The sequence below is a fragment of the Lithobates pipiens genome, unplaced genomic scaffold (genome assembly GCF_037356315.1).
Source record: "Lithobates pipiens isolate NorthernLeopardFrog02 unplaced genomic scaffold, aLitPip1_a1.2 Scaffold_27, whole genome shotgun sequence".
In the NCBI taxonomy this organism is placed as follows: domain Eukaryota; kingdom Metazoa; phylum Chordata; class Amphibia; order Anura; family Ranidae; genus Lithobates; species Lithobates pipiens.
The window spans coordinates 98343752-98356750 of record NW_027507788.1 but is presented as its reverse complement, the minus strand read 5'-3'; the positions used below and the strand labels follow the sequence as shown (position 1 = coordinate 98356750).

Here is a 12999-nt window from a genome sequence, read left to right as displayed (position 1 = left end):
AGATGTTTGAATGTGGTCTGCATGGTCTTCGTCCCTTTATGCTAAAAGCAAAAGAGCAGAGGAGAGGCAGAAAGATCACAAGGAAATGTGTACATTTTAGCAGGTAAATCCAAGGTCAATGTAAAACCAGAACTTTGTTTTTCCTTTAGGCCCAATTCACATCTGGCTTTTTGGGATCTTGGGCAGAATTGATGCAATAATGCCCGAGATCCCAATTTGCACTGCATTAGTAAATGATGCTTCATACGTGTTTGGGTGCCATTTTTAGAGTCCCTTACTCTAAAGATATAGAGTAAGGGACACCAGATCCATCTGCTTCAACCTCACTGATGCCCATGGGGCAGAGTATGAGCCTACTTCAGCCATGCAGATGTCTCTCCAAAAGATATGGGGAAGCCAGCAACCATGATTATCAATCAGTAGCATACATCAGGGGCTTAGCCAGCCCAACCATGAGTGCTCAGAGCCTGACCAAATGTGGGCTCCACTAGAGACTTAGTGCCTACGGGGACAGCTTCTTCTACAGAGGAGAATGACTCTTGGGGAAAACCGAGAAGATGATGGGGAGAGAAGGTCCCACAACTAGGATATAGAAGTAGCCTAGAAAACCCCAGATGGCCCCTCCAAGTCCCCTGTCCCTGGAATCAAGGGGGAGCATGCATGAGGAGATCCCTGCAACTAGCATAAAGACCTGTGGGAAAAATAGAAAACCATTCTGATGTTCCTGTTAGGCCAGACAAATACAAAGGACACTAGTTGACTGTGCTCCTTACATTTAGTTGTGGAATGTGGATGGTGCTTTCTTGTTTTAGGTAGGTGGTGCCACTCTCACGAGCTGTCCTGGAAGAATAATTTAATTGAAGGGGACCAAGCCAGGTTCCCCTCTTCAGGGGTTAAATGCTCAATAAGCTTACTTGTGTAGGGATAATGCAGCTGCACAACCAGTCCAACAAAACCTCCTCTCTAAGGTGCTCCCAGCCTTGGCTGCACACAGGCTTACTCGCTCATTATGAATTACTTACCTTAGATCAAAGCCCCTGCAGCGGTCCTGGTACACCGCTCCGGTGAGATCGCTCCAGGAGTTATGCTGTGATTGGCTGGAGCCATGATGACGTCGCTCCCGCGTATGGGCGCGGGAGCTGCCAGTAACGGCATACTACCTGAAGCAACTGCACGGACATACCATTGTTTCAGTGCGCATGTGCCAATGAGGTTGGCACATGCTGATACAGGGGATATCTCCTGAACTGTGCAGGTTTAGGAGATATCTGGGGTAAGTACAGGTAGCCTCATTATAGGCTTACTTGTAGCAAAAACTAGTTGTAAAGGGTTTACAACCACTTTAATATCCCTGCATTGTACACGATGATGCAGAGGCACAGCCCACAGGCTGAGGCTTCAGAGAGAAGAGGATGGTCCTGAAGTGGGGAGTCATAAGTAATCCTGCCTGTTCCTCTACCCCCCCTGACATAACAAGCATTTAACCCTTGCAGTGCAAATGGCCCCATTACAAGGATAGATTTTGCCAAATTCCCAGACCTGGGCTATGAAATGGTTTTGATAGTGTGTAGCAGGCTACAAATAATTTAAAAGTTTGTGATTTGGAATCTGTATTTGTAATGCTCATTCTGAAAAACACAGAAAAAAAAAATTAATATGCAGTTCAACCTTTATTCCCTTACTTTATGATGTGCCTACACTGGTGTAATAAGACATCACACCTGTTTATGGAGGAGCATGATAAATGATTCCCTAGACACAGATGACTAAAGATCAAAGTCTAGTTCACTAGTCTATTCAGCACACGTGAAGAGGAGTCACCCAGCTGAAATGTATACTTCGGATCTTCATGACCTAATAAAGACAAACAGCCTGTGCACTTTGCATGGGGATTTTCTCTTAGCTCGGTGAATGAAGCTTTGCTGACCGTCATCACCTAATCATGTGCAAGAAACCCCCCCCCCCCCCCCTTCACATGATTGGATGTGCTTTGCAAAGTGAAATTTCACCCCATTCCATAAGCCACGGGGAAATTCTCTTGCCAGGAACTTTTTTTTTTGTCTTTAGTAAAATTAACTCCATAGACTCAGAATGCAATACAGCGTTTGTATCAACATTACAGCCTGGCAACTACAAGCAGCGGCAGTCTACACGTTTTTTCTCATGACCGTTTTCTTTTACATTTTTCTCCCACTCCAGCCAAGCAGGATACGTCTGTGGAGAGCAAAATTCATGTGACTCCGCTGTGTCAGTTGGGCAACACCCTGCTCTATTTTCCTCTTACACCCAATTCACACTTGTGCAACTTATAATGCGACTTTGATGTCCAAAGTCACACCTCATGTTTTCCAATGATAACCATTAATATGTGTGCAACTAAAATCGCAGTGACTTCAAAAGTAGTTCATTCTGGCTAAAATGAGAATGCCATTTTTTTTTTTTTTTTGCTTAGAAGATAGATCACGATTGTCGCAGCATATTATCTTTCACATTAAAACAAAAAAAAATTGGGCTAACTTTACTGTTTTTTTTTTATTATTCATTGAAGTGTATTTTTTTCCCCCCCAAAAAAATTGCATTTGAAAGACCACTGGGCAAATACAGTGACAGATAATATTGCAGCAATTGACACTTTATTCCCTAGGGTCTCTGCTAAAATATATATGTTTGGGGGTTCCAAGTAATTTCTAGCAAAAAATATTGATTTTACCTTAAACAAGTGTCAGAAAAAGATTTAGACTTTAAGTGGTTAAACTTCCTGCATTTACAAGTTGTTTAAAAACTTGGCAGACTGCCTGGATTTTTTCTTTACACACAAGTTTATCAAATTAGTTACAATGTTTCATTTTAAAAACTTGGCAGACTGCCCAAATGTTTTCTTTTGACAGCTGAGAGAGTAAATAACTCTGTCCCCTTGTTATATGAAAGAATCGGCAAACTCTGCAATCGAGATCCTCAGAGTGGTTGAATCGAGAACGCGATTTTTTAACAATTAGCTGTGCAGCTCTAGTTCACACATTACTTTAGACTGACTTTCATACAACTAGAGGGAAACAGACTTCAATGTTAATCCGGAAAAAGTAGCATGAAGTCATACCTGAATTATTTTTACATCAGTGGTGCAACAGTGGGTCTGACTTTGCAGAGGGACAACAAATCACATCCAAATCACACCCATCCAAAGGTGCACAAGTTTGGAGTCGTACAAGCCTGAATGGAGCCTCCTTCAACACAAGTGTATTTAAAGCGGTTCTTCACCCTAAAGGGGAAGTTCCGCTAGTATTATCCCTCCCCCCCTCCGGTGCCACAATCGGCACCTTTCGGGGGGGAGGGGGGTACAGTTACCTGGATAATCCAGGTAACTGCACCCACTTCCGGCCAGACCGCCGCATGGCTCCGCCCACCCCCGCATGGCTCCGCCCCCCGTTGTGTTCTGGGAAACACACAGTTCCCAGAGACACAGCGGGGAACCAGCACAGCGCGACTCGCGCATGCGCAGTAGGGAACCGGGCAGTGAAGCCGCCATGCTTCACTTCCCGATTCCCTGACAGAGGATGGCGGCGGTGGCTGCAGCGAGACGAGCGATCGCTCGTCATCTGCCGCCGACATCGCTGGAACCTGGGACAGGTAAGTGTGATATTATTAAAAGTCAGCAGCTGCAATATTAGTAGCTGCTGGCTTTTAATATTTTTTTTTTTTGTGCAGCTCCTCTTTAAAAAAGAATTATGGACTGACACTTAAAACCTTATAAAGCAATATGTGGACATCTGGGGTACAACACATAAGAAGGGGTAGGTTTTCTGAGTTATCATGCTTTCAGATAGCACCAGAAGTCTAATTACCGGGGCTCACACAGATGAGAGCTGGATGCTAAATGCCTCACAAATCTCCCCAATGGAACAAAGATGACAAGGGTTAGAACTATCCTTTACTTCATCCAAAATGGGAAAAAATTGCCTTTAATTCTACTTTAGGTTTATTGCTGTTCTAAGGTTAGGTTCATACCAGAACACAGAATGTTACCATGCAGGCTGGCGTCAGGGTCAACGTAAGGAACATTGATGGGCAAATCAGCACATTGGATTGCTAAACGTGGTTTGTTTATTCTTTTTAACTTAGTGTCACATAGGATTTTGGGTAAATAAGACCCCTTTCACACCAGGGCATGTTGCAGGCGCTATAGCGTTAGAAATAGCGCCTGCAATCCGCTGTAAAAAAGCTGCACCATTGTCTGTAGTGTGAAAGCCCCAGGGCTTTCATACTACAGCGGTGCGCTGGCAGGACGTCAGGGAAAAGTCCTGCCAGCAGCTTCTTAGGAGCAGTGAAGGAGCGGTGTGTTTACCGCTCCTCCACCGCTGCTCCCCATTGAAATCAATGGGGCAGCTCTGTAATACCGCCAGCAAAACGCCGCTATTGCATCGTATTGCCGGTGGTTTTAACCCTTTCTCGGCTGCTAGCGGGGGGTAAAAGCGCCCCGCTAGCGTACGAAATGCGCCGCAAATCCAGCAGTAAAACGCCACTAAAAATAGCAGCGTTTTTCCGCCGACGCAATGGGCGGTGTGCTGTGAAAGGGGTCTAAATCTGAAGCTTTCAATCTGGTGCAGCTTTGCATGGTAGGCAATCAACTACTAACATTAGCTTGTTCAATTAAGCCTTCACCAAGAAAAAAAAAAAAAAAAAAAAAAAAAAAAAACACCCCATGGTTTCTACGCAGAGCTGCGCCAGATTTTGCACTCTTCAGTTCAGTAAATCTCCCCCATAGTGATCCTTCATGTTACTGCACAGCAGTGTGGTGCATTGTGCTGCTTTTGCAATGACATCCAGTGATCTGCACATCACACCAGTATTGTTGTATGAATTATGCACATAGAAAACCATTGTTTTCTATGTGTCCTATGGGTGGCCTGGGTTTGCCCAGTGCAGAAAAAGGCAGGTCACTGCAGATTGTATAAGAACATATGTACAGTATTGATTAAAATTAAGCGATAGCTGTGGACTTCTGACATTTTAGCAGTATCCTCCTATATAAGTTAGCAATTGCTGGAAAGGACTAGACTTTGTGCCAGCAGATAATTTGCAATGTAAATTCTTGACACAGGTGTGTATGGCTATTAAGAATGGCTGATTCACACTACACTCCCAGAAACTGCAAGACTTAATGAGGCTGGGTTCACACCTAATACCGATGCGGCTCGAAGCAGGAGTCTGGTGCATCCCTGTTCTTCGTTTCAGTGATGAACCAGGGCCAAATTTTTGCCTGAATTCGGCCCTGAAACTGAGCCAACGACGCACAACGTTCCTGTGCAAGGTGCTCTGCAGCCGCAACAGAGATGTGTGATCCGGCCACGAGCTCCTGTCATGCGAATTGGATGCGGGTTACCCTCATCCAATTCACATAGGTGTGAACCCAGTCTGAATGTGCCTTGCTAATTACCCAATTCAAAAGGACCTGAAAGTACAGCACTGTGGAGGAACATTACTACATGAAGGGTTTTTGTCAACATGCAAATGCATTAGCTATGTGCACTTGTGGGAACTAGGCTAATTGAAAATGATGTATATGAAGTGCATTTTTCCAGCGTTTACATAAAGTGTTTTTTTTACCTTCAACCATTCTCTGCATGAAGGTAAAAAACCTTCAGCATGCAGCACCCTCCACAGCCACATACTTATCTAAGCCCAATATCGGTCCAGTGATGTGCAAGACAGCAGCTGCTCTCCCAAGCCTCTGCCTCCTCATTGGCTGAGGGACAGCAGCAGGGAAACATTGGCTACTTCTGCTGTCAATCACAGCCAGTGAGGAGGGAGTGGTAGTCAGGGCTGAGCCCCATTCTGTGTGTCTTATGGGCAGAGTGTGGCTAGGGAGCGACCACACAAGTGCACCCTATAGCAAGCCGATTGCTTTGGGGGCACTCTGAGAAGAGGAGACCAAGGGCTGCTCTGTGCAAACACCATTGCACAGAGCAGGAAAGTAGAACATGTTTCCTTTTTAAATAAATGAACCTGTAATATCACATCAGCACATATTTCTTAAATTATCTTGCATACCATCTCTTAGGATGTCTACCCAGGACAAGAGAGCTAACGCCTGGCTGTCATTTTACTATAAGCTGGGCAGGTGTGTGTGTGTGTGTGTGTGTGTGTGTGTGTGTGTGTGTGTGTGTGTGTGTGTGTGTGTGTGTGTGTGTGTTGTGTATGTATGTATGTATGTATGTATGTATGTATGTATGTATGTATGTATGTATATTTACACCCACCTACATCCAAATCGGATCCCTTCCGTCCAGTGGATCGGATGGTAGTTGAGTGTAAATGGACAATTGGTCCGTTCACATCCAACCGCCCACAGAGCGGGGTCAGTGTCTACTCTGCATGAGCGGATCAGACACGGACCTATCATCCGTCTGCTTGGCGGAAATCAGCGGAAAGATCCCCTGCTGAGCGGATCGCACCGTGTGAAGGAGCCAAAGACTATCAGTAGATCCTTCTGAAGAAGTTGCCATAGTAACGAAAAGCGTCACAGGGCGGAACGGAGGGCAGCAGCCTGAGTCCAGCTAGGAGCGGCTGGAGAACTATCTGCGTACATCAGATACAAGCTGGGTGACCAGTAGGATTAAAAGGAATATTAAAATCTTGGGGGGGGGGGGGGGGGGGTTGTTTAAAAATAACAAACATGTTATACTTACCTGCTCTGTGAAGTGGTTTTGCAGCTTGCTATAGGGGCACCCGAGCCGCTGCTCTGTGTGTCCATGTGAGCCAATGGTGCCGCTGCTGTCTCAGCCAATGAGAAGAGCGAGCCCCCAGACAGCCAAGTCCGGGGACTCTCGTGCAACATTGCTAGATCAAGATGGGGCATAGTAAAACATGGATGGATTATGCATAGCGTGCTTTAAGATTTTTAAAAATAAAAAACACACTTCTGCTTTTAGAACCACTTTAATAGTGATTGTGGTTATTGAGCATGTGCTGCATTAGACAGAGAGCCGTGTGCAAGTATGTTTGGTGTTTATACCTCCTACACTATATTGTAGTTTTGTTTTGTTTTTTAAATCAGATAATAGTGTCGATTTGGAATACTGCTTGGTGATGACATTGAAAGAGTGGAACTGTGGATGGGATTTGCAGATCCTGTTTTGCCTTCCTTGGACAAAGCGAAACATCCTGCATGTCAGCCTGCAGAGCTTACTTTATCCCAGGGTAGCAAAGTGAGGCAAATAACCTGAAGCCCAAGTCTGGTGAGCTCACAGCTGAAGGAATAGCACATTTGGATTTGTTCCCATTTACTATATGGACACTGTGCGACTTCCGTGTGGGTTATTCCTTTTATATTATCCTAGGCACTCGCTTTCTGTTTATGCTTAGCATGGACACCAAGTTGTTTCTTTTATTTTTAAACTGTTGCAGTTCATTTATGCACATTGTTACTTTTCCATATTAATAGTTATCTGTGGTTTTCATATATTTGGGTTATTGAGGTAGCTCAGCGCTGGGCTTTTTGGAGGGGTTACCTACCTGGTTCATGCAGATTACTGAGGGGGATTATTAATCCAAGCAAAATAGCATTCATTTTATGAATAATGGAGATTGTACACGGATTGAGATTTTGTATACGAGTTCATTTGTAAGGTATTTTTCAAATTAACGTGCTTGTATTATTATTATATGACTGAGACACCCAAGCACAGAGTGGGGAAGTTCTATCAATGACAAACCAAACTACAATAAAACCTACCTCTACCCACAAGCAGAGATCTGAATTGGCCCAGAGATTAAGGGAAAACCTTTCAGAGTTCACTCACAAACTTTAATACCCTGCTCTGTTGTATGTTAGAAAGGATGTGTACAGTGATTCAGAAGCTTTACATCTGCCTGCGAGACGCATGACTGGATGTGGTTAGACATTGACTCACAATGTTGAAATCACTGCGGCCGATTGTTCACTTCAATCCAGAAAAAAGGTCAGAGATGACAAGGCTTGTTTACACTAGCAAGTGCTGCTTTTCCTCTGAAAAGGGAACAATGCTTGGATCGCTTTTTAGAGGTGTTTGACAAGACGTGGAGGGGGGATATCTTGCCTCCTCACCCCCTTTTTAAGCCCATGAATGGCACACTACCATGCTGCACCGCAGGCTCTTCTGCCTTTTTGATGATTCATAGATACGATCATATTAGCCAGATTGTTTCACTTACAGTTGTGCTCATAAATTTATATACCCTGGACGAATTTATGATTTCTTGGCCATTTTTCAGAGAATATGAATGATCACACAAAAACTTTTTCACTCATGGTTAGTGTTTGACTGAAGCCATTATCAACTATGTTTACTCTTTTTAAATCATAATGGCAACAGAAACTACCCAAATGACCCTGATCAAAAGTGTACATACCCCAGTTCTTAATACCATGTATTGCCCCCTTAAAACATCAAATGACAGCTTGAAGTCTTTTGTGGCATTTGTGGATGAGGCTCTTTATCGTCTCAGATGGTAAAGCTGCCCATTCCTCTTGGTAAAAAAAGCCTCCATTTCCTGTAAATTCTTGGGCTGTCTTGCATGAACTGCACGTTCTCCCCAGAGTGGCTCAATTATATTGAGGTCAGGGGACTGAGATGGCCACTACAGAACCTTCATTTTATTCTGCTGTAGCCAATGACAGGTTGACTTGGTCTTGTGTTTTGAACCAGTGTCATGTTGGAATGTCCGAGTACATCCCACGTGCAGCTTCCTGGCTGATGAATGCAAATGTTCCTCCAGTATTTTTGATAACATACTGCATTCATCTTGCCATCAATTTTGACCAAATTTCCTGTGCCTTTGTAGCTCCCACATCCCCAAAACATCAGCAATCCACCTCCATGTTTCACAGTAGGAATGGTGTACCTTCCATCATAGGCCTCGTTGACTCCTCTCCAAATGTAGCATTTATGGTTGTGGCCAAAAAGTAAAATTTTGGTCTCACCAGTCCAAGTGACTTTGTGCCAGAAGGTTTGAGGCTTGTCTATGTGCTGGTTGGCATATTGTAAGCGAGATACTTTGAGGCATTTGCGCAGTAATGTCTTTCCACTGGGGACTCGACCATGCAGCCCATTTTTCTTCAAGTTCCTCCTTATTGTGCCTCTTGAAACAGTCATACAGTCCAGTGTTTCACCTAAAGTTATTTGTGGGTTTTTGCATCCCAAAAAAACATTCCTGGTAGTTGTGGCTGACATTTTAGTTGGTCTACCTGACCATGGTTTGGTTTCCACAGAACCCCTAATTTTACACTTCTTGATTAGAGTTTGAACACTGCTGATTGGCATGCCCAATTCCTTGGATATCTTTTTATATCCCTTTCCTGTTTTTATACAGTTCAACTACCTTTTCCTGCAGATCCTTTGACAATTATTTTGCTTTCCCCATGACTCAGAATCCAGAAACGTCAGTGCAGCACTGGATGAAAGATGCAAAGGGTCTGTCAGGAGTCCAGAAACTCATTGACCTTTTATACACACACACACAAATTACAAGCAAATAATGTGTGTCAACTTGTGTGCATATTATCAGGCCAAAATCATTAAACTTTTGATCAGGGTAATTTGGGTAGTTTCTTGCCATTATGATTTAAAAAGAGTAAGCACAGTTGATTGATAATAAACGGCTTCAGTCAAACAATAAACCACGAGTGAAAGAAATGTTTTTGTGTTATTCACATTCTCTGACAAATGACCAAGAAATCATAAATTCTGCCAGGGTATGTAAACTTATGAGCACAACAGTATGTCCATCATAACAGAGACTGCACAGTGTATAGTCAGCTGAACTCCAGGTATGGATATTTTCTACAAAAGTATACACATTCCATACCTGTGGTGTGCTTGCAGTCAGAATCTATTCACAGCTGCTCTGCACAGGACCTGAAAGACAATGGTGACTACTACAGCGATTCTCCGTTTTGTCATGGATGTGAATGGGATGGAATGTGTGTACTTGCATCACTCCAATCTGGACCAATATAACCTATACCTGGAGTTCCCTACACTGCTCAATCCAAATCCAAGATGAAACGTTTCAAACATACCAGCCTTTCTCAACTGGAGCTCCATGGAACCCCAGGATTCTTCCAGAGGTTACTAGGGGTTCCTTAAGCAAGGCTCTCAATCAGGTAACCACTGAAGCCAATCATCTTTCTAACGTTCTGTAATGGGGATTTTTATTTATTTACACTGACCACAAAGTTATGGAAGAATCTTCCCTCTGATCACAAAGTACTGAGAGCTGTACACGGAATAAATATTTTCTTCCTAAGACTGGAGAGTGATTTCAAGGCTTCCTCCATGTTGCGCGCGCGCACACACACGCGCACACACACACACACACAATATGGCAGTTTACCTTCATCCTGTGGAGGTATTCCATGAGTAGTCTACACCAATCAGTGATACCATTATGACCATCCACCTAATATTGAGCAGACCCCCCTTTTGACACCAAAACAGCCCTAACCCATCGAGGCATGGATGCCACTAGACCTCTGAAGGTATGCTGTGGTATCTGACACCAAGCCATCAGTACCAGATCCTTTAAGACTCAGCCAGCATGTCTTCTCATACGGCATCCTGGTGCCATCTCTTCCCCAGGTAAGCAATGACATGTATGTTAGAAAGGATGTGTACAACAACTATCCACAAGATGCAAAAGAAAAAGGCGATTCATCTCAGCGGTCCACATACTTCCATTGCTCAGTGGTCATTGTAGGTACTTTTGGCTGTGGACAGGGTCAGAGTGAGCACCCTGACCAGTCTGCAACTACACAGCCCCATACACAACAAACTACGATAACCTGTGTGTTCTGACACCTTTCTATCGGAACTAGCATTGGAGCTGTTGTAAGCAATAGTTATTTAACCACTTGAAGACAGGGGAGATTCTCTCTCTAAAGAGAGCATGAGCGAGAAAGTGCGAGAATAATATATATATATATATATATATATATATATATATATATATATATATCCACACACACACACACACACACACACACACAAGGTCCTAGAGAAGAGATAGGTGGGTTTTACAGTTTTGTATGTCACACAATATTTGCGCAGTGGTTTATCAAATGCAATTTTGTTTGGGGGGGGGGGGGGGTACACTTTTTTACATGTTAAATGGAAAAAAAAAAAAAAAAAAAGATACATAACCCAACTTTTTGATAAAAGATGATGTTATGTCGGGTAAATAGATACCAAACGCGTCACATTTTTAAAACTGTGCATGCAAGTCCATGCAACGACGAAGTTCACAGTGATACCTCACATGTAGGATGATCGATGTTTGTGTGCATGCGGGACCGACGTGTGTATTCACCTTCATACCCAAGCACGGGCCACTTTAATCCCCCCCCCCCCATTTCTCTTATTTTTGCACTATTGCTTTAAAGGTTTTTTTTTGTTTGTTTTTTTATTACTTTTTTTGTTGTCACAAGGTTTGTAAACATCCCTTGTGACAGCAACAGGCATATGACAGGTACACTTTATGGAGAGATCTGGGGTCTAGAAGTCCCAAATGCCTCCTCTGTACAAAAGCATTCAAAACACCAAGATCTGCATTTTTTAATTATTTTGGTGTCAGTTTATCACGTCCGGGTTACTGCTATGTTGACCTGATCAAAGTTGATTCCTGGCTTTGTTCAGGTGTCCGGCCAGCTGGCAGATGTGCTGGCTGGTTGCTTGGGTCTCCCAGTGGGACAGGAGAGCCAGAGCAAGCCGCAGAAGGCGGAGTCCTCTCCTGCGGTTTGTAAAAGCAATCTAGTGGCTAGTTAGCAGCTAGGTTTACTGTTACAAGAGAGCTGATCATCGGCTCTAAAAACGGTACCAGGATGATGCTGTAATCACTTGGAAGTCCAATGACGTATCGGGTATGTGACTGGTTGGCAAGTGGTTAATAAAAAAAAAAAAGTTATACCTACCTGTTCTGTGTAACTTTATTGCACAAAGCAGCCCAGATCCTCCTCTTCTCTGGTCCCCCACTAGTGCTCTTGGCTTAACCTCTTCTCTGTGTGGCAACAGAGGAAGCTACTTGCCATGGTGGCACACCTGCAGACTCTATCCTGAGCTGGGGCTATGGGAGTCCACAGACACACACAGCACAGCCCCCTCCCCTCCTCACAGGATTTGATTGACAGCAGCGAGAGCCAATGACTGCTATCACTGCAGCTTGTGAGGAGGAGAACACAGACAGTGCAACTGCATGCAGGCACAGGGCTGGATAGTGAGAGAATTCAGGAGTGGGCGATGGGGCAATAGAACTACTGGGACATTTGTACTCTAATGCAGGGAATACATGTTTAGCCTGTAGAACCACTTTAGCTTTCGCAGCAATTTGCAGTACAGCATCTCTTCTATGGGATCCAGCCTTCCCTCCCTATGGGGGGGGAATCAACGATCTCTGGCTGTCCATGACCCCGGTGCTTATTTTTCCCTCTTTGGACCACTGCAGTCCCACAAGTTCTGCAGATTTGGAGTTGCTCTGACCTGGTCCTTTATCCATTTCAATGTGGTTCTCATCAGTCACTGAGATCCTTACATCAACTTCAGGGACAGCATGTTCACCTGCTGCCTCATCTCTCTCACCCACGTTCAGGTGCCATTGTCATGAGATAATGAATGTCACCTGTCATAACGTTCTGGCTGATCAATGTCCAGCACACTCACCATGTACAGGAGGAGGTAGGTAGTTTATATGTGCACTCACCTTGTATGATGAGATGATGGAGGAGGAGGGCTGAGTCTCCTGGTTGCTCCCAGCACACAAAGGCTCCGCACACTTGAGTAACAAGCAGATAATGAGACCATAGCGGAGTGTGGAGAGAGGACAAAGCGCTCAGTGTGGCCGCACTGTCCCGGCACCGCCTGCCTCCTCCTCCTCCCCGACACACACAGCACTTTGACTCAGCGCTCCGCTCACAGGAAGTGAGGAGACAACTCTTTGGAGAAAGCGCTGCAGGACCGACTCACAGACGGA

General features: G+C 44.3%; 1 protein-coding gene across 1 annotated transcript in view; it reads right to left on the bottom strand.

Moving 5' to 3' along the window:
• The window catches only part of SPHK2 (sphingosine kinase 2), an 82588-nt gene extending 69592 nt beyond the window's left edge, over window positions 1-12996 (bottom strand). Inside the window, exon 1 of the mRNA XM_077457264.1 lies at window positions 12730-12996. The gene's annotated coding sequence lies outside the window, so the exon portion shown is untranslated. The remainder of the gene's footprint in view (window positions 1-12729) is intronic.
• Between the last annotated feature and the right edge of the window lie 3 nt (window positions 12997-12999).